The sequence below is a fragment of the Cyprinodon variegatus genome, unplaced genomic scaffold (genome assembly GCF_000732505.1).
Source record: "Cyprinodon variegatus isolate N-32 unplaced genomic scaffold, C_variegatus-1.0 Scaffold703, whole genome shotgun sequence".
Taxonomy (NCBI): domain Eukaryota; kingdom Metazoa; phylum Chordata; class Actinopteri; order Cyprinodontiformes; family Cyprinodontidae; genus Cyprinodon; species Cyprinodon variegatus.
The window spans coordinates 335458-354123 of record NW_015151156.1 but is presented as its reverse complement, the minus strand read 5'-3'; the positions used below and the strand labels follow the sequence as shown (position 1 = coordinate 354123).

The 18666-nt window shown below is 38.1% G+C and overlaps 1 protein-coding gene across 2 annotated transcripts in view; it reads right to left on the bottom strand.

The window, feature by feature from the left end:
• prr7 (proline rich 7 (synaptic)) overlaps window positions 1–6179 on the bottom strand; it is a 31641-nt gene extending 25462 nt beyond the window's left edge. For both annotated transcript variants that reach the window (XM_015394676.1, XM_015394677.1), the window contains exon 1: window positions 5852–6179. The gene's annotated coding sequence lies outside the window, so the exon portion shown is untranslated. The remainder of the gene's footprint in view (window positions 1–5851) is intronic.
• Between the last annotated feature and the right edge of the window lie 12487 nt (window positions 6180–18666).

Here is an 18666-nt window from a genome sequence, read left to right as displayed (position 1 = left end):
ATATGGCTGCCCTCCTGATCTGACAACTTTCCCTTCAGCAGGAAGTTGGTCTGGGTTGACGGGAAGATAGATGAAGTAAAATATAAGATAATCCCTTAAAAGGTTTCTAATAACACTAAAGACTTAAACCTGTGGAAGTAGTTCACCTAGCAGCTAACCATAAACATGCAGATCAAGCTACAATGGAATAGGGCATTCATATAGTGGGGCAAGACTTGGAAATTTGTTTTCCATAAAGAAAAGTGGGAGAATGTGCAGCTTTTATAAAGTAAGTTATAATAAATTAACAATTAGTGTATATAAATAATATATATAATAAATATATAAGTTGTGAAAATGTGACAAATGCTAAATAAGACCCTGTAGGCTTTGTTAATGTGGATACATGACATCTGTTTCTCTGGTTATCTTACCATTAAATCTGATGTTTAGAAAAAAAAAAGTCTGGAATATTCTAATCCCTTCATTCTAAACTCTACTAATTCTGCTAATTGTTTATCATCTAAATCTGCTCTTGCTTAAAAAATGCTTTCATTTTCTTTCTAAATATGTTCCCATTGTCCTGTCACTTCAAATACTCTTAAAGCATCAGTATTTTCCCCATGAAGGCAATAATATATATATTTTTTTTCAACACAGTCAGCTCGGACCAATCTTTGCATCTAAATGAGACATCTTGAGATGTATGATGGTTTCTGGCGCCTAAACCTTGATTGCGCTGATTCTGTTGGGTCCACCGGGTTGTTTGGGTAATCTTTCCACTTGCTTGAATCTCTTTGAGTGTTGTTTTTTTTAAGGAATTGTCTAAATGGTGTGAATTGATCTAATATTTCTTTGTTTTTTAAACTGTTATAAAGATTTCTTGATTGAATCTGTTTGTTGGACTTTCTAGAAAAGGTACCGTTGATTATAATGTAAGAATTCTTACTTTAGATGAATATAAAGGTTTTCCAGCAGATATTTATCATATTGACTCCATTTTGTCTAATGTATCAATGCTATGGGTTTTTATTATAATAAAGATACCTGCTTAAATGTACTGATGTCGGATGTAAAATCATCTTTTTAAAAGCAGTTGTGGAGAAATAGACATAAAATTGTTGCAAGAAGCTGCAGAGATGATCAGTGTGTGCTATTGCTGTTGAATCATTGGAGTGATGAGTACAGGGTTAAGCTGAAAACGTGACATTTCCTCAATCTGAAGCTCCGTATCAATCCAACTGAAGTGTTTTTCCCTCTCTGGGCTGGACTCTCTGACTGTATTACACATGCATTTATAGCAGCAGTGGAAGTGTTCTTGTCATTACCCACCCCTGCAGAATCCCTGTGGACCTGCATCGCGGTGCCGCTGTAATTTAAAAAATTGTGACTCATCCTGAGTCCGGAGCGCCGCTGGTATTTCAATCTGTAGGTGCTGATGTGGAACAGGGCTTCTGTTTATTTCCCACGCAACCCGCGGCGCTCTACACTCGTAAACCTACACATGTACAGGAAAAACACAGCTACGCTGTGTGCTCAGGTTATTTATATCAGGCTTGTTTCCCCCCAACCTCATCTGCTGGATCTCAGGTGAACTCAAGGGAGTAATGAGGACCTGATTTGTCTGAGATATAGAAGCACTTAAAGGGTGTGACATGAGTGGGTGTTTCATGTCATACTAGATTGCAATGGCAGGACTTTTTTACTTGGAATTAAAATCATTTTAAAATCATCTGGCTTTTACAGATCAGCATCTTTAACATTTAAATTATTTTTGGGATTTTTTTTTCCCTTAATCCATCCTTTACCCTGAATACACTGAATCAGAGGAGAAGGGTCGACTTAAGCATTAAGAATAAGGAACAAAGCCTCTTTGAAATAAAAACCTTCAGCCCCAAGAAGCACATATCCTCTACTCTACTTAATAATAGGAGCTTGAGGTGCTTTTCTACATGTGCATTATTTTTCCCATTAGATCCACCAACACTGTTTGTTGTAGAAAAAAAATCAACATTAGTCTGATCTGATATAAGGACACAGGTCTCGTTTTTGAGCCCTGGTCAAACTTTTAAACATTAGACATGTGTGATGGACAAAATGTCTCTACTTGGATTTTCCTTAAACAGTTTATGTTGATAGTTATGGACACCTGGTGATCATAGATGCAACTTTTTGTTGGATTTTATTTCAATACTGATCCCTTACATCTTTGTCTATCTTACTTTGTGTGGGTGGTGGTGAGATCGCAAAATCACTAAGCTCTACAGAAGTGCAGACCATTTCTCATTTAAACTTTTGTTTTTTTATGACTGCAAATGAAGAAGTTTATTTTGTAGAGAAACTCATCCTGTGTTGCTTTTCCTGGATTATGACAATCTGTACATATCTTTCTCCCTTTGATGGGATGTTTGTTTTTCCCATTCTAAGGGAAAACAGGAAGTCACCGACTTATCAAAAGTTGAAGATGGAATCATTTGAAAAGTAGAATTTGAAAGAATCATAACTGATATGGAAGAAGTGAACATTCATCCATCCATTTACTGTACCTGCTTGATCTATACATGATAATGGTTGGCGAGGGACCTTTCTCCACAGGGTGAGAGACAATAATATCACCGGTCTATCGAAGCAACACAGGATAAACAACTGTGCATGCAGTGAACCAGGCTACATGCGTCTTTTATTGTTTGGGCTCAGGCAGGAAGCCTGAGAACCCACATCTGCAAATTCCATGCAAACACATCTTGCTGCATGGAAACATGGCTGAAAACTGCACCACCATACACCCCCTACTGAGGAGGGTGATGTTTTTGTTTTTTTTTTGGTTTTTTTTGTCCTCCACAGAATAGTTTGCAAATATGCAAACACAATCAATTATACAGCTTTTCACAATGTCAGTCTGTCAGACTGCCGTCAATCTCCAAAGTAATTAACTGTCCTACTAGCCAATGAGCTAAAGCTGGTCTCCATAGTTAAAGCTGACAACCTGTTTGAACAGCATGATGTTTTCTTAGATCATTTAAAACGCTTCTTTGTTTAAATTGAGACTTGAGTAACATTTGTTCTCAGTATGCCAGTTTTTAATGACAAAGTTTGTTGCCATTGCATAGATTTTCAGTTTTATTTGTTTTAAGTAAGGATTCTTTAGGACAGTGCTGCTTTCTCTGCCTCTGAGAGCCAACAATGGCTGCTTTGAATTAGATTCAAAGGTTTTAATACTGAGACAGTCAAAAACAAAAATAAAATAGCCTTTTCTTTGAAGCTGTAAGAAAAAAACGCAAACATCCTGTTCTCCACTTAGCCTGGGTATGCAATGAATTATATTTTCAATCGTTTTTCTGAGCTACAGCTCAAACTGTACGACGAAACCACAGGGTTTAAAAATTTGACAGCTGACGATGTCTGTTTTCACACTGTATGGACCGATGCTCTGATGCGATCTACCTGCTCACACTGTACATCCAGAAACCAGAGAGATGGCGCCAGTTGTTCTCATTAATCTGGAAGAAGAACACCCTTGTTTGCACATGTGCAGTGCGTGAGGTTCTGGTAAATCGGCTCGTAGACACTCGTAGCTCTGCTTCAACAGCAGGATTTGCTCACGAACACCTCATGAGGGCCGACTGGATTTCAAATACTTTTGATTTTCTCCAGACCTTACGAATTCTGATTGGAAGGTGGTGGCAAGAGGCTAATTGCTCTCTCTGTATACTACACAACGCAAACAAACTATGAGGTAGAAATTCTCGCACGACTGGAAAATCGTCAGAAAAAGGGCAAAACATTGCACAGTGTATGCCCCGCCCAAGTCATGGTCCTTAGTAGGAGAATGGACAATAAAAAATAAAGAAAAAACAGATTTCTTAAACTTCTTCCCTGATTTGAGTAACTTGTAATAAAGTTTTTTTCTCATTAAAAAAACCTCCTTGACCTAAACCTTTCTACAAAAAACTTTATTTTAATTTCTTTTTTTATTATTTTTTTTATTGTTTGTTTATTGCTTTGCTAATATCAACATATCTGCCTCCTGCTGGGGAAGTCTGGTTATTTCACTATATTGTTTTATTTTTCGCTCACAATGCTCTTGACAAGATCCATTAAAAAACTAATAGTTCAAGAAAAGGGCATCATCATAGTGTGTACTATCACACTGATTTATTAAATCTCATTTTAATAAAGTTCCTAAAATCACACAGATAAAAACCAGGGAATCGGTGCAGCAACAAATCTTGCTTCTCCAGACTGTTTCCGAAAACAAGAGGTTTTGAAAGCTAAAACTTTTCAGTGATCTCTGTCCTTCTCTGAAGGCTGAAGGACAAAGAACATTGCAGCTGTTTCTCTGAAAGCAGCAGATCCGTCATCAGATTTCAATAACCGTAAAATCCATTCTATTCATAAAGCCACATGTCTAAACTATTGGATAATTTCCTTTTTTTCTTCTTAAAAACAGATTTTTTTTAAGGCTGGCTGACTTCTTTGTATTCCTCCCAGTGTCCTGTTTACAGTCTACTTAATGAGATATTGCTGATGAGAATCTTTCCTCTAGATCAAAAAACCCTTTAATCTCTTAAACTGCTCTTTTTTATGTTTAAAAAAGTTTTACATTTGTTTAAGATTTGCATTGAACAATAATGCAGCAAGTTTACTTTGTAGAATAAAGAATATGTTATTCTTTACTGATAAATGTAGAGTTGGATAACTTTTTTTTTGAGTTTGGTTTGTTCAGAGATGCATTAATCCATAACTGGGTTGAAACACAGCACCTTGACCTTGGTGCCCTCTGCCAGATTTCACCTATGGGGTTCCTAATTGTCACAATTTGCTTATGGATTGTTAAACCAAAAGCAGAGTCCGAGAGGCAGAGGTGAATTTCTTGTGGATTTAATGAAAGTTCACTGAAACACAGAGGAAGGTAATCCAAAAATCCAAATATGAAACAAAGTCCAAACAAACAGGCAAGCAGGAATCCAAAAACCAAAAATGAAAACAAAGTCCAAACAAACAACAAACCGGGAGTCCAAAAATCCAAAAATCAAAACCTGAAAACAAGTCAAAGCGAACCAGAAACCATAGAGACATCAGAGGGATAACTAACACAAGGAGGAAGGCTCAGAGAGACAGTTGGGGGAAGTTAGACAAGGACCCAGCAAAGAAGAACTGAACAGCAAGAGTAGTAGTAGTTTATAGGAGACAGAAACAAAGAGAGGGCTAATGAGCAGACTGGGAGCAGGTGTGCACAGAGCAGGAGAGGAAAAGAGCTAGGGAAAAAAGAACACAAGAGGGCAGCAGAGGGCAACAAATAGAAACCTAGAAAACTGAAAATAACCAGAAAACACAATAAAATAAGAATTAAACCACTAAGACTATTAAACATGGAGCAAAGTAAAACTGAAAACTCAAAAGAGTACCATAATAGAGCCAAGACGGAGAAAGTAACTGAGAAAAAAACAAAGAACACAACAAAATAAGACTTAAACCATAAAAAACTAGAAAACAAGGAACAAAGCAAAACTGAGAATCCAAAGAAAAACATAACAGAACCAGAACTCTAACACTAACAAGAAATGGGGCCCAAACCCCCCTGTGGATTGAGGCCCCATGCACCCTTGGGCCAGCCCTGTCTTTAGCTGTATTAAGGTGATAATAATGTGCAATAAATTCAGCTTCCAGTCAGCCTAGTTGATTTTGAGGATTTTTTTTTTTTGCATTATGTAACCCCCTGAGACGTCTTTCTCTTAACTGTCACCCTGATGCTGAGAACAATCCAGGTCCTTGATCCTCAGCAGCCTCTGGCTGCATGTCTGAGCCATGCAGAGATTATAAAGAGGCTCCTCCAGTATCACAAACCTCCTGCTCCTGTGGAGAAACTCACCTTGAATCCCTCTGCGATTGAGGAAAGCTTTCAGCTCCTTCTTTCGCGGCGAACTTTAAGCCAAAAATCTCCACAAACACGCAGATAAGCGCGTCCCCCCACCCGTGGCTGTGGGATCATTCCAGCTGCTGCGCTCTGACCGTCACCCGGGGACTGACGCGCGATCCGCGGCTGCGCTTCAAAGCAGGGAGCTTTATGGCTTCACCTTGGCAGCAGGACTCCTCCCCAGCCTCTGCTCCATCCTTTTTGTCCTCTCTTCTCTCATCGTGACTCTCAGACGGACTTTTTTCCCTGCCTGCCTGCTTCTGTCTGTCGACAGGATTGGAAAACAAGCCAAACCTCCAGCAGGGGGGGTTCCCAAGGACGCACGACCTGGCAGAGCAGCTCCAGAGGCGCAGACGGTTTTAGGATGAAGTTCATATGTCAGTTTAATGCACATCCTTCCCTCCTTTCCCTCCCATTACCCCCACAAAGCCCTTTAAATCACTGGGTCTGATCAAATGCTTAAAACGTAATTCAAGTAAAATAATTATAGTAGTTATTAGTGAATAAAAATTATTCATCAGCTGGAAATTCCGACCTTTGCTAGATATGGGAAAAAAATATTGTTAAAAATCCTATCCTATTCAAATATACTTTTTTAATCATTAATAAAGATAATAATAATAGTAAAAAACCCGTTTAGTTTAGCATCTACTCATTCTGACTTTTTGCAGGTTAATTTATGAAATCACCCTATTTTCTACATTCTGTTATTTAAAAAATGAAAATATATTTTCCTTCATAAAGCAGCAATAGAACAAATTCGTAATTATTGTCCTAACTAAAAAGATTTTTTCTTTCCTTAAAGTTAAATATTCTGCTCTAGATGAAAAAGAAAAATTATGGAACAAATTTAAATTCTACTTTCCTATGAGAATGTAAATAAACATAGTTGGGAATGTTGATAGATATCATAAATAGCATTATTCAAACAATAACATAATCATCATCATAATATCCACATAAATAACATTCCCTAGGCTGTGTGCAGCCCACTTCCCCCTAAGGATATGGTTAAATGCAGAGGACATGTTTCATAATGCCCAGATAATTAAGTTATAAAACAAATTAGTTCAGAAATCCCAAGCGATTCCTTAAAATGTAGAATGCAATGCAATATGAACATGAAGCAAAAATGTATGTTTTGCTTCATGAATATATTTATTTTGAATATATTTATTTTTATATTTTTATTTTGCTCAAATTGGCTTCACTTGATCAGAAACCAAACTTAACCCAATAATCGCAACAATCTTCTTTTATTCTAGTAAGTTTCTAAAAGCGGGACGATCAACACATCTGCATCTCAGACTGTGACATCTTGGAAAAAGACATGCTTTTAAAATGTTTCACCATCTGCAGTCAAAACATGTTTTTAATGGATCTCCTCACACAAGCAACCTGTTCACATTGAATATTAAGTCCTTATTCGTAACTTTAAAAAAAAGTGTATCTTTACATACATGTAAGGTTCTGATCAGTTCAGCAGTTAATATCCACACTGGTGCAGTTTTAGAGACTGAAAGTCTCTGCAGCACCTGATCTCAGTTTACCTGCAGCTGATTTGACTTTCAAACATCCTCATTAGGTTGCATTCAAATCAGGATGAAGTTTGGTGTATCTGCAGCAAACAATCTGCTCTCTCTGTTCCACTCGTTTAATAAAAGGTTTGTTTTTTGATATACATCTATAAGTTAATATTTGTTAAATCAGCTATTTTTGTAAATGAATCTTTACATGGATGTCTCATAGTGCTTTCTACATGTGCTAGTTATTATATTGGGACCCTCCTCATGTCTAAACTGTGTACTGCATCTGATTTTAAATCAGCATTGGTGTTGACCTCATCATTATCATGACATCACCCAGAAAAGCTGAAGCTCTGCAGCTTATAAAAGCAGCTTAGTCTCCAAAAGGCCTCTTTTGGGAGTCGGAGTGAGTCTAGACACAGACTGTGGTTTTACCAGTTTACTCTACATGCAACCTAATGCTGACCCCAACTCGCCACCAGTCTGTCCCTCTTCTATGGCCAGATTCCTCAGGGGCTCTGCTCGCGTTGGTAGCCCCATCACTGAGGGGGAAAAAACTATTTGGGAGAGCGGAAGTTGGATTATCTCACCTATAAGAGAGATATTACAAATACTTCAGCCTGGATTGCACACTGAACCCTACTTGTTTTATATAAACAAACAAAATCAGCCGTTCATGATCTTTTCATTACCGAATCCTCCCAAAATAAAATGACAATCAAATTAGTACATAATAAAAAAGTCATTGATACATAACATTTTTATTTTGATGAATATGTTTAAACATTGTTATTAAAATAAAATAAAAAAACAGAGTTCAGCAAAATGTCCTTACAAAAGTCCGCTCCAAGCAGGAAGAAATATCAAACCGGAAGGAAAATATTAGCACCCAAATTATGAATCTGTCTTTTACAGTTCTACTACATTATGTGAGACAGCTGATGAGGAGACACAGCTGTTTGCAGGGTTTTGTTGACGAATAATAAAGGGTACTGTTATGATTCTCTGCCCCATGTTTAATTATGCAAACTGACTTGAGCTCTGATGCCAGGTTGTCAAAGGCTTCTACAAAAGGATATATATTTATGGTAAAAATGGTATGTTAAAAATGTATCATATATTTATATACACTGCTCAAATCCTAGATCTGAGTGAATTAAATATTTTTATTAAATACTTTCTCTACAAATTTGAATATATGGACAACAAAATTGCACAGAAATCATCAATGGAGATCTGATTTATTAACAAATGGAGGCCTGAATTTGGAGTCACACAACATTAAAGTGGAAAAGCACACTAAATGCTGATCCAACTTTGATGTAATGTTCCTCTAAACAGGTCAAAATGTGGAATGATGTTGTGTGGCCTCCATGCGCCTGTATGACCTCCCCATAATTCCCAGGCATGCTCCTGATTAGGTGGTAAATAGTCTACTGAGGGATCTCCTCCCAGACCTCAACAAAAGCATCAACTTCTGGACTGTCTGTGGTGCAACATGATATTGGTGGATGAATAGAGACATGATGTCCCAGATGAACCAATTTGGATTCAGGTCTGGGAAATGAGCGGGCCAGTCCAAAGCTTTAAAGCCTTCATCTTGAAATAACTGCTGACACTCTCTAGCTAGATGAGGTCTAGCATTGTATTGCATTAGGAGGAACCCCGGGGCCAAACGGCATATGGTCTTACAAGGGGTCTGAGGATCTCATCTCGGTACATAATGGCAGTCGTGCTACTTCCTGCTAGTACATGGAGAGCTGAACTGCCCTCTAAAGACATGCCCCCACGCCCACACCATTACTGACCCACTGCCAAACCACTCATGCTAAAGGATGTTGTAGGAAGCAGATCACTCTCTACGGTGTCTCCAGACTCTGGCATGTCTGCCCCATATGTCACCAGTGACAAAATTTGCCAACCCCAGTGTTCTCTGGTAAATGCTAAGCGTCATGCACTGTGTTGGGATGCAAGTACAACCCCCATCTGTGGATGTCTGGCCCTCATACCATCCTCATGGAGTCGGTTTCTGTGCAGACAAATTCACATTTGTTGCCTGATGGAGGTCATTTTGCAGGGCTTTGGCAGTGCTCCTCCTGTTCCTCCTTGCATAATTGCTGAGGTAGCAGCCCTGCTGCTGGGTTGTTGCCCTCCAGCACATCTCCACATCTCCTGGTGCATTGGCTTGTTTCCTGGTAGCGCCTCTAGCATCTGGACACTACGCTGATAGATGCAGCAAATCTTCTTGCCACGGCTAAGATTAATATGCCACTCTGATGAGCTGCACTACTTCAGTCACTTGTGTGGGTTGCAGAGTCTTTCTTATACTACCATGAGTGTGAAAGCACCACTAACATTCAAAAGTGACCAAAACATCAGCCAGAAAGCAAAGATACTGAGCAGTGGTCTGTGGTCCCACCTGCAGAACCACTTCTTTGAGTGTGTTTGGCTAGTTGTCATCAGTTCTCACCTGCTGTCTATTCTGTTTCCACAACAACATGTGAATTGATTGTCCATTGGGGTTAGTTCCAAAGTGGACAGTTTGATTTCACAGAAGTTTGATTCAATTGAAGTTATATTGTGTTGTTTACATGTTCCCTTTATTTCCTTTTTCAGTGCATATTGCCTCTTATTTTCCTGCCATACACTATCAGTTGTTTATGTATAGTGTAGCTGATAGTGTGATGTGTGAAGGCTGATACTACTAGTAGTAGTTGCAAACAAATTTTCCTCTGGGGGCTTAATAAAGGCAAAATAATCTTTTTTGTCAATAAAATTAGTAAATTATAATAAAGTGTAATCAATTTCAGCAGCTTTTCTTATGAATAAGTGAAGCTATCATGCTTTATTTCTCAGGAGGCTACTGAGCAGGATGTAGGAGGTGGATAATTATTACTGATGTGCAATAACTGTTTCTTTTTTTCACAATGACTTGTTTTTTATTTAATAACTAAATATCTAAAGTGAAATAAAATGGATATAAATGTAATATAGAAATTATCGTCTTCACATTTTAGTAAAAACAGACTCATGAAAGTGTACAGACCTTAAGTGTAAATATATACACTTTAAAGTGAATTAAATAAATAAGCATATGTCCTTTAATGAGTATGTTATATTGACGAAATTATTTACCCATCTATACCATATAAAATTTAGGTAATGATGTCCTAATCATTTCCATTGCTACAGGTAAATAAAATCAAGTCCCAAGGAAGGCAGAGTGTTTCTATTTGTAAACTCCATGATAGGAATGAGCAACCTGTTACACATTACATTGCCTTCCTCCTGAATATTCCAGTCATCTTAGACTTAGACCACTTTTATCGTCATTTTGTATACAGAGCGTATATAAAAAAGAAATGTTGTTTTGTATAGCTTTCATAACATTTCTTAAAGTGCAGAAGTGATCAAATGTAAACAGTGTGGGATAAAAAACATTGTGCAAAGAATGCATTGATATGGAAGCTCAGAGCATTCAATATATATAATGCAAATATGCAGAAATAAGCTTTAAATAAGCTCCAGCAGGCATTGCAGGTCGTAGATGCGGGATCGATGCATGGTTTGTAGCGCTCTAGGCAGTATATTTTGTAGAATTGTCAAGAGCTTTTCAGGCCGCTGCCTACAGGCACCGCCATGATTTTATCTAATCAGTCAGTGGCGTTATAACAAAGCAGAAGCGGTTTAGAATGACAGCACAGTGGAAAGTCACAAAAACTGACATAAAGGGGCAGCAGATCCTGATGCTCATAGTGAACAGAGGATGCCAGCCTCTTTAAGGATTAATCGCTGTACACATCCACACTTCATATGTTCCTCAGGTTAGATCCAGCACAGTACTTGGGGAGCTTCATACCACTGGTTTCCATGGTAGAGTTGTTTTTATGAGCTGGTCTAGATCTTCTTTCCATTTTTAAAACCTTGGGTTATGAAGAAATTGTGCTATAACCTGGTTCCACCCTAAATACTTTACAGTAGCAAATGGAAAAAATCTCCAAAACATTGAGCAGGCTGGTAGAATGGTTTTAAAGACTCAAAAGTCATAGATTTCTGGTTGTAAACAAAGTAATTTTGCTCTGTTTATGTTCAAAGTGCTGCCTTTAACCTTCATGGGATAATTTCTCCAATGTTCTAATTTGAGCCATTTTAAGAAGTTATCTGTTGATGGGAAATCTCTTAAAAATGCCAAAAGGTTTCTGAAGGGGATTGAAGAAATAGAGGAGAATCTGAGATTTCTATTGTGATAAAGATTCATATATCCTTTTTTCTCCATGTCACCTTCTCCCCTAGTTAACTTATTATCCTTTTACACAGCTATCTGGTTCTTTTTGTGTAGCTTTTATCAACTTTAAAGCCTCCAAGTACTTAAGTATGACGCCTCTCTTCTGCCCAGTCCATGACTGTTATCGTCTGAATGGTATTTCAGTCAAATTCTTTCTACCGTCAGAGCCTTGGCTTTATCTGAAGTTGTTTCCCCACAAGCTGAGACGGGAAGACACGTAGTAACAGTTCATTTTTAGACTGACAGCGTTTCTAAAAGTGATCTCAGCCATTTGTGGTTCCCAGCAGGTGGACTGAGTGGAAACTGCTCTGAAATTGTTTTACAGCTGACGTGTTTCCCGTTGATAGGAGTCCTCCTACTTAAAGGGAGAGGGTTATATGTGGAGCAACAGGAATCAGACTCTAAACTGTTTGAGTCCTAAGGATGGGATGTCCAGACTATGATAGTTAAACATGACAACTATTTATGAAGTCTGAGAGCTAAAACTGAATTTCAAATCTTTACATTATTTTCAAAGGAAATGGGCAAAATAAAATTAAAAACACTTTGTTTCTATTTCTGTATCATCTGGAAGGATGTTGCTGTCTGGTATCCAGCAAAAACGGTCTCTTCACTGGAGACACTTTTTATCCCAGACTTTTGAAGTAGTGGAAATCTTGTATTAAACTAGCACTGGGTACAGTGAGTGTATTGGCTTAAACTGGCTTTAGTGCTCAATATACAGTAATTGGTTTGTATGGATGCTCGCCGCTGGCTGCCCTCCTCAGAAAAAATGAGGGCCCCTATGTTCCTCAAGTGGGTCAGATCGGTCACTGAATGGGTTATTTGACCAAAAGTCCCGTTTTAGTTCGATTTCACCTCAAACATGAAAGCTAACCAAGCAAGAAGTTCTTGTTGTTAGGCATCCAAACTGATATAACCCTAACCTGATCAGATATTTTTTGATTTTCTGCCGTAAGATTTAATCCAGAAGACGGAACATCTCCTTGTCTTAACAAATAACTCTATGACTTCTCAATCAGTTGCTCCAAGGTTGCTGGTATCAGATTCCAAAACACGGAGGGAAACTGTTGGATATTATAAATTTGCAGTGTTTCCAGTAGCATTCAGAGGCTGGAACAAAACCTTAATGTTGCATAGTGCTGCTTTAAATAATATAACTACAGTATACTGAAAACAGAGGGAGGAGGAAGCACCAAAAATCATGCGACAGCTAACACATTCAGAAGGCAGTCAACAGCCAGACCACAAGGGACTGTGGGTGTTGTTTGTAAATATAAGGTTTAATTGGGTGAGAAATTGTGCTTCTGTCTTGTAATGATTAGATTCTAACAATTAGCTTTTCTGTCTGAGTTACAGAACTTTTAGGAGTGTTTGAACTTAGCTGCTGTCTGATTGAAGGCCTATTTTTAAACTTCCCTTCCATCTGCTATATGTCTGCCTAAACTGGCTTTTAGGACAAATTACTTCTTGGCAAACCAATTGAAGACAGAGTGAAGGTGTTAAAGTGGAGAAGCCTGAGTCATTGTAACAATGTGTTAATAAAGGGTAAAGCTTTATGGGGAGAGCAGCAAGCCTTGTACAGCAATTTAATGGCTTCCAGATATGTTAGATGGTCTGTACTTGTATAGAGCTTTATCAAGTCCAAGGACCCAAAACACCAAACCACTTCACACCAAATTCGGTTATTCACATATTAACATGCTGATGGTGGCAAACTGCATTGCAACCACATCTACTTTGGGGCAGACTGAAAAGAAAAGAACATAATGATCCTGTTAGAGGAGCAGTTTGAATAAAGGATCGGTCCGATGCCCGTGTTAGAATTAAAAAATCATTTACAGAGTTTATCTAACTGCTTAGAGAATGTTAGTGTTAGGAGCAGTAAATAGGCGTCAGTAATGAATGCCTTTAAATGTATCTTTGTAGAGAGTCCTTTAGCTCCATGCAGACCATGCTTGTGCAGACTTCCTCCTCCTCAACGGATAAAGGGCCAAACATTATATAGACTACCTATATAAACTCAAATTGGAGCTGGAGGCTTTGTATCATTAATTAGTTTACGTGGACATTTTTCTTCTATGTATTAAGGCAATGATTGACCTTAACAGTGGACCAAAGTGGGTAATATCTAAGGTAATCTTTTTAATTCATCACTGACTGGATTCTAAAATGTTTCTTTTCTTATTCTTTTTAGTTTTTCCCATTTCTTGGTTTTTGAATATAAGACTTAAAACATGAGATACAAAAAATAAGAACCTGACTCAATTAATCCCATTGAAAACTTAAAAATACAAAGGTAGATTTTTTTTTTTATGTATTTTTAGTATCCATATATCTTTTTTGAAAAGCAAAATAAAGAGCAGATTATACTGTTGTATCCAGTATAGTTAGAAAAATAAGGCTGAAGTCGTGAGCTCTGACATTGCCTCTCTTTCTGAGTCAGACTAATTAAACAATCCCTGGAGAGTTTTCCTTTATTTTTAATCAGTTTCATTGTATCCATCTTTTTACATTTTTTTTTTTTTTTTTTATAAAAAGCATTAAAGAATCAAAAAACTAAACCAGCTGTTTCTAAAGATAATTTGAGCCAGAGAAGCATCCTATGTGTTTAATCTTTTATCTTTTACCATCCATCTAACCCTATTCTGATGTTTTTTTATTCTGAACTTGGACGTAAGTGTGATTTAAGCCCTAATTATATGCAGGGTAACAATTAGATTATGAAAAATGTGGGATATTGATGACTTATGTATATATTTTCTATGTTATTGAGATAAGTCAGATGGATAGATTGTCCTGAGGCTTATTAAAGATCTGGGTGAAGACGGGGGCCAAAAAGGGTGCATAATGTCACAAAACAGATTTGTTCTTTTAAAAGGTACAAACTGGCTAAAGCTTCTAAATAAATAAAAGTAGAGTTATAACACCAGAGCACTATGCTCTTTTTAAATTAAATGAAGTGGGTTTGCACCAAAATCTAAACCTAAGTAAGTATCTGATATTAATATTTCCTTTATGCCTGATCGCTAATTTGAATGAATATTATATATTTTCAGTTCACCATGAGGACACTGTGGGGGAAAATAAACCTCACAAAACTTTGTTTCATGTAAACAGATTCAATCCTGCGATGCGTCGCTATCAATGTCACATGACTGAACAAACACCATGTAACTAGTCTATTTCCCTCCCCCTGATTGGAACAGAAACAGCAACTACATGCAAATTAGCATTATTAATATAGGCCCAGGTTTATTTAGTGGAACAATAACGTTATAATATGGATCATTAAATCAAAGGTTTCATCTAGAATAGATTCAACAGGTTGTTTAAAAGGCTTGGAAATGACGAGTTAGACATCCCTGCCCTAAAACAATGAGGTTTCAACTTTTTTTTTTTTAAATTCATGTTTTTTTCCTTTTCTAAAATATATTTTATCAGTTCAGTGAGCTTTTTTCAGCCTCCAAAGATGACAGACGAAGAAAACTCTCTTTCCAGTTCAGGTCTGCTACAGTATAAGGCAACTTTTAGTTACAGTATGTCCCTAGTCTAGCACACCTGAATCTTAGACTTAGACTAACTTTATTTTTTTATACACTGAGTGTATACAAAATAAAATTTCTTTCTTTTTTTTTTTACAGCAGAGCAGCAGTGATCAATGTAAACACGGTGATCAAATGTGAAAATGCATTATCATGATCTGATGTGTACATTTGTTGTTATATCATCTAATCAAGTAAGTAGGTGATTAAATGGATTGGAGAAATTGACTGCATACTGAGGAGGTCATTCAGCCCAGGACACCCGCCTCCAGGAACTGGTATTTAGAAAATACAAAAGTAAACGGTGTATGACTCAAGCTGAGGGATAAATGTCTTGTAATACCTTGGCATTGGACCACAAACCATCAGCAATGTAAAAGGAGATTCCTCCTCCTCTCTTCTTTCTCATAAGCTTAAAGCAGCTGAAGATATTCTGCTTCCAAGCAGAACCTCTTAAAAACCTTCTGGGTTAATGAAAACCAGAGGAAATCTGCTTAGCAAGGATGCCTACATTTTACCCAGCAGGTGAAAGTAACTAGAAATATCAGCAGTAGGTGGCCATCAGTGGCATCATTCCTTCTATGGTCTGCAGTGTAGACAAATATTTCATAACATGTCTTCAGTTTGCCTCCGATAAATTTACAAAAGTACATCAGGGTTTTTTTTGTTGCTTTTTTTTGTTCTGTTCAGCAGTATGGCAGCAGAACTGAAATCTGAGTACCTTACCATGCTGTACAAATTTGCTTTGCCAAGGGAGGCTTTGTTGGTGAGAGCCCCCCCCTTGATTACCCAAAACTACTTTACTTATTCATTTTGTTACCAAAGTTACATGTGACCAATAATGCTGAACCTGACAGAGAGACATAAGAAAGAAAAGCAGTGAAAGGAAAGAGATCCTTTGGACAGAAACGGAGGGAGAAAAAGGACAAGAAAATCATACAACCAGCTACTATGTCTAAAAAACAAACAAAAACAAATTGTTCCTTGTGGGCTATCCAGGTTGATATATCTTTTTTAAACTTTTTTTTTCACGTTTCTAATGGTAGGATCCCCATGTTTCACCTTGCTTTCTAAGCCAGAAGCATCTCTGATTTAATTTATTAGGACCTGGGAAGATCAGCTCAGTCAGTCCAGAGTGTATGAGTCAGAAAAGCAAGAGAACTGAGCAACACATCTGAGATCAGTGTGGGACAAAGTGGCAGAAATATACGAGGTAAAAGGAGAAAGCAGCGGCCTGAGTGGGTTCAAGGTGACGCAGCTGCCCTCAGGCTGCCGGACAAAGTGACTTTAAACTGAAACCAACAGACAACTCAATGCTGAGAAATGTGAGCGTGGGTGGAAGTGTGAGAGAGTGACGTCCGATCCAGAAGTGACACGACGACAAATACTGGAGGTCTTTGTGCTGGATGTTCACCAAAATACGTCTCATACACCCTGTTCAGTCCTGATTCACTGTGGGAAGCTCTGCAAATAAGATGAGCTGATTCATCATGGATACAGCCTTAATTAACACATTTACCGGATTGTCTCTTTAAAAATACTAAAATATCAAGATTTTAATGGGGTTCTATGAATGTTGGGAAAAAATAAGATCATTAATTTAATTTTAATTTCAGATTGATTTCTTGTGAGTTAGTTTTTCTAATGATTTCTTTTTAGGTGGAAACAAAAATCCCCTAAAACAATCTGACTGTGAAAGAAAAAGTGATTGCCCCTTAAAATTAATAACTGCAGCAATAGCAACCGTCATTAAAAATGAGTCTTTAGCGTCTCTGTGAAGCAAATACTGTCTTTGCAGAATATTTTTAAGGTAAACTTTCTTTATTGACTTTCAAGTAGCTTGAAACACTGGGTTGTAGGTGTGAACAAAAGCCGTAGTACAGTATAAAGGAAGAACAAAAAAAAAACTGAAAGCGTTTTTTTATCACACTAATCCCTAACCCCCCCTTGAACATGTCCCAATCCACGTCCAAGAATCACACATTTAGCAGAGATCCAGTCCAAGCAACAAGATGCAAAGAGACTACATATACTTACACATTCAAACCCCTATACATCTTTTTAAGACAAAAAAGGTTTGCAGGTTAACTAATTTGCCTTTATATCAGAGAGCAAAGTGATAGTGCCTACCATGGACAAGAAAGCTCCCCATGTTTCCCTAAATTTGGTCTGATTTTTAAGTGGAAATGAAGTTTCCACTTAAAAGTATAGTGGAAGATGTTCTTTTTCCAGGTGGATCATCAAAATAAGTGGTCCTCCTAACTGTCAATCATTCAAGGCCATCCTACGCGCTCGTCCCCATTTTGACTTACCGGTGGTGACTGTGACATACTGGAAAAACTACAAATCTGTTTTTGGAAAGTAAGCTTATATGAGCGATGCAAACAGAAACTTTTAAATAGAGCGTGCATGAGGAGAAATGGGCTTTAATAGGCCTTTCCTCTCAGGAGCGGGTACAGGGTTGTACATGTACCTTTTTTTTTTTTTTTTTTTTTTAAGAGGAGAGGGCAGGTTGTTTCAAAAATTCGCAACAAATTTCCACTATACCTTTACGTAACATAAAAGAGAGGTAAAAGCTAGGCCTCTTCTCAAAGAACGGGAAAGGAGAGATGCCTAATATGATGATAGTGGGGAGAATTGTCTGAGCGTATGGTGGCGGAGAGTTGTGAAAATGACACCCAAAAACCCACTCAGTTTAGGGAAAACCCAAAACATGTGGGTATGATTGGCTGGAGACTGTCCACACCTATTGAGAGAGTCACTAACTGCTGGGTAGATTCTTGCTTGTTTTGTGTTTGTATAATATACTTAATAAAATATTTTACACTGGATCTTAATTTGTCTTTGTGGAGAGCTTTCTGTATAAGCAGCCTTTCTAATGTCATCCCACAACATCACAGTTGGATGTAAACTAACTCAAGCTCAGCTGCTTCTCTGTCATTTTATTTATAAATATATATCTATTTCTATACATCTATATCTATATATCTATATATAGATATATATATATATACACTTGTACTCGTACTCGTCGTCGTCTCCCGCTTTATCTGGAACCGGGTCGCGGGGGCAGCAGACTGAGTAGAGACTCCCAGACTTCCCTCTCCACTGACACCTCCTCCAGCTCTGTTGGGGGAAGCCCTAGGCGCTCCCAGGCCAACCGAGAGACATAGTCTCTCCAGCTTGTCCTGGGTCGTCCCCTAGGCCTTCTCCTGGTGGGACGTGCCTGGAACACCTCCCGAGGGAGGCGTCCAGGGGGCATCCGAAGAAGATGTCCGAGCCACCTCAACTGACTCCTCTCCATGTGGAGGAGAACCGGCTCTACACTGAGCCTTTCCCGAATGACCGAGCTCCTCACCCTATCTCTAAGGGAGAGCCCAGCCACCCTGCGGAGAAAGCTCATTTCAGCCGCTT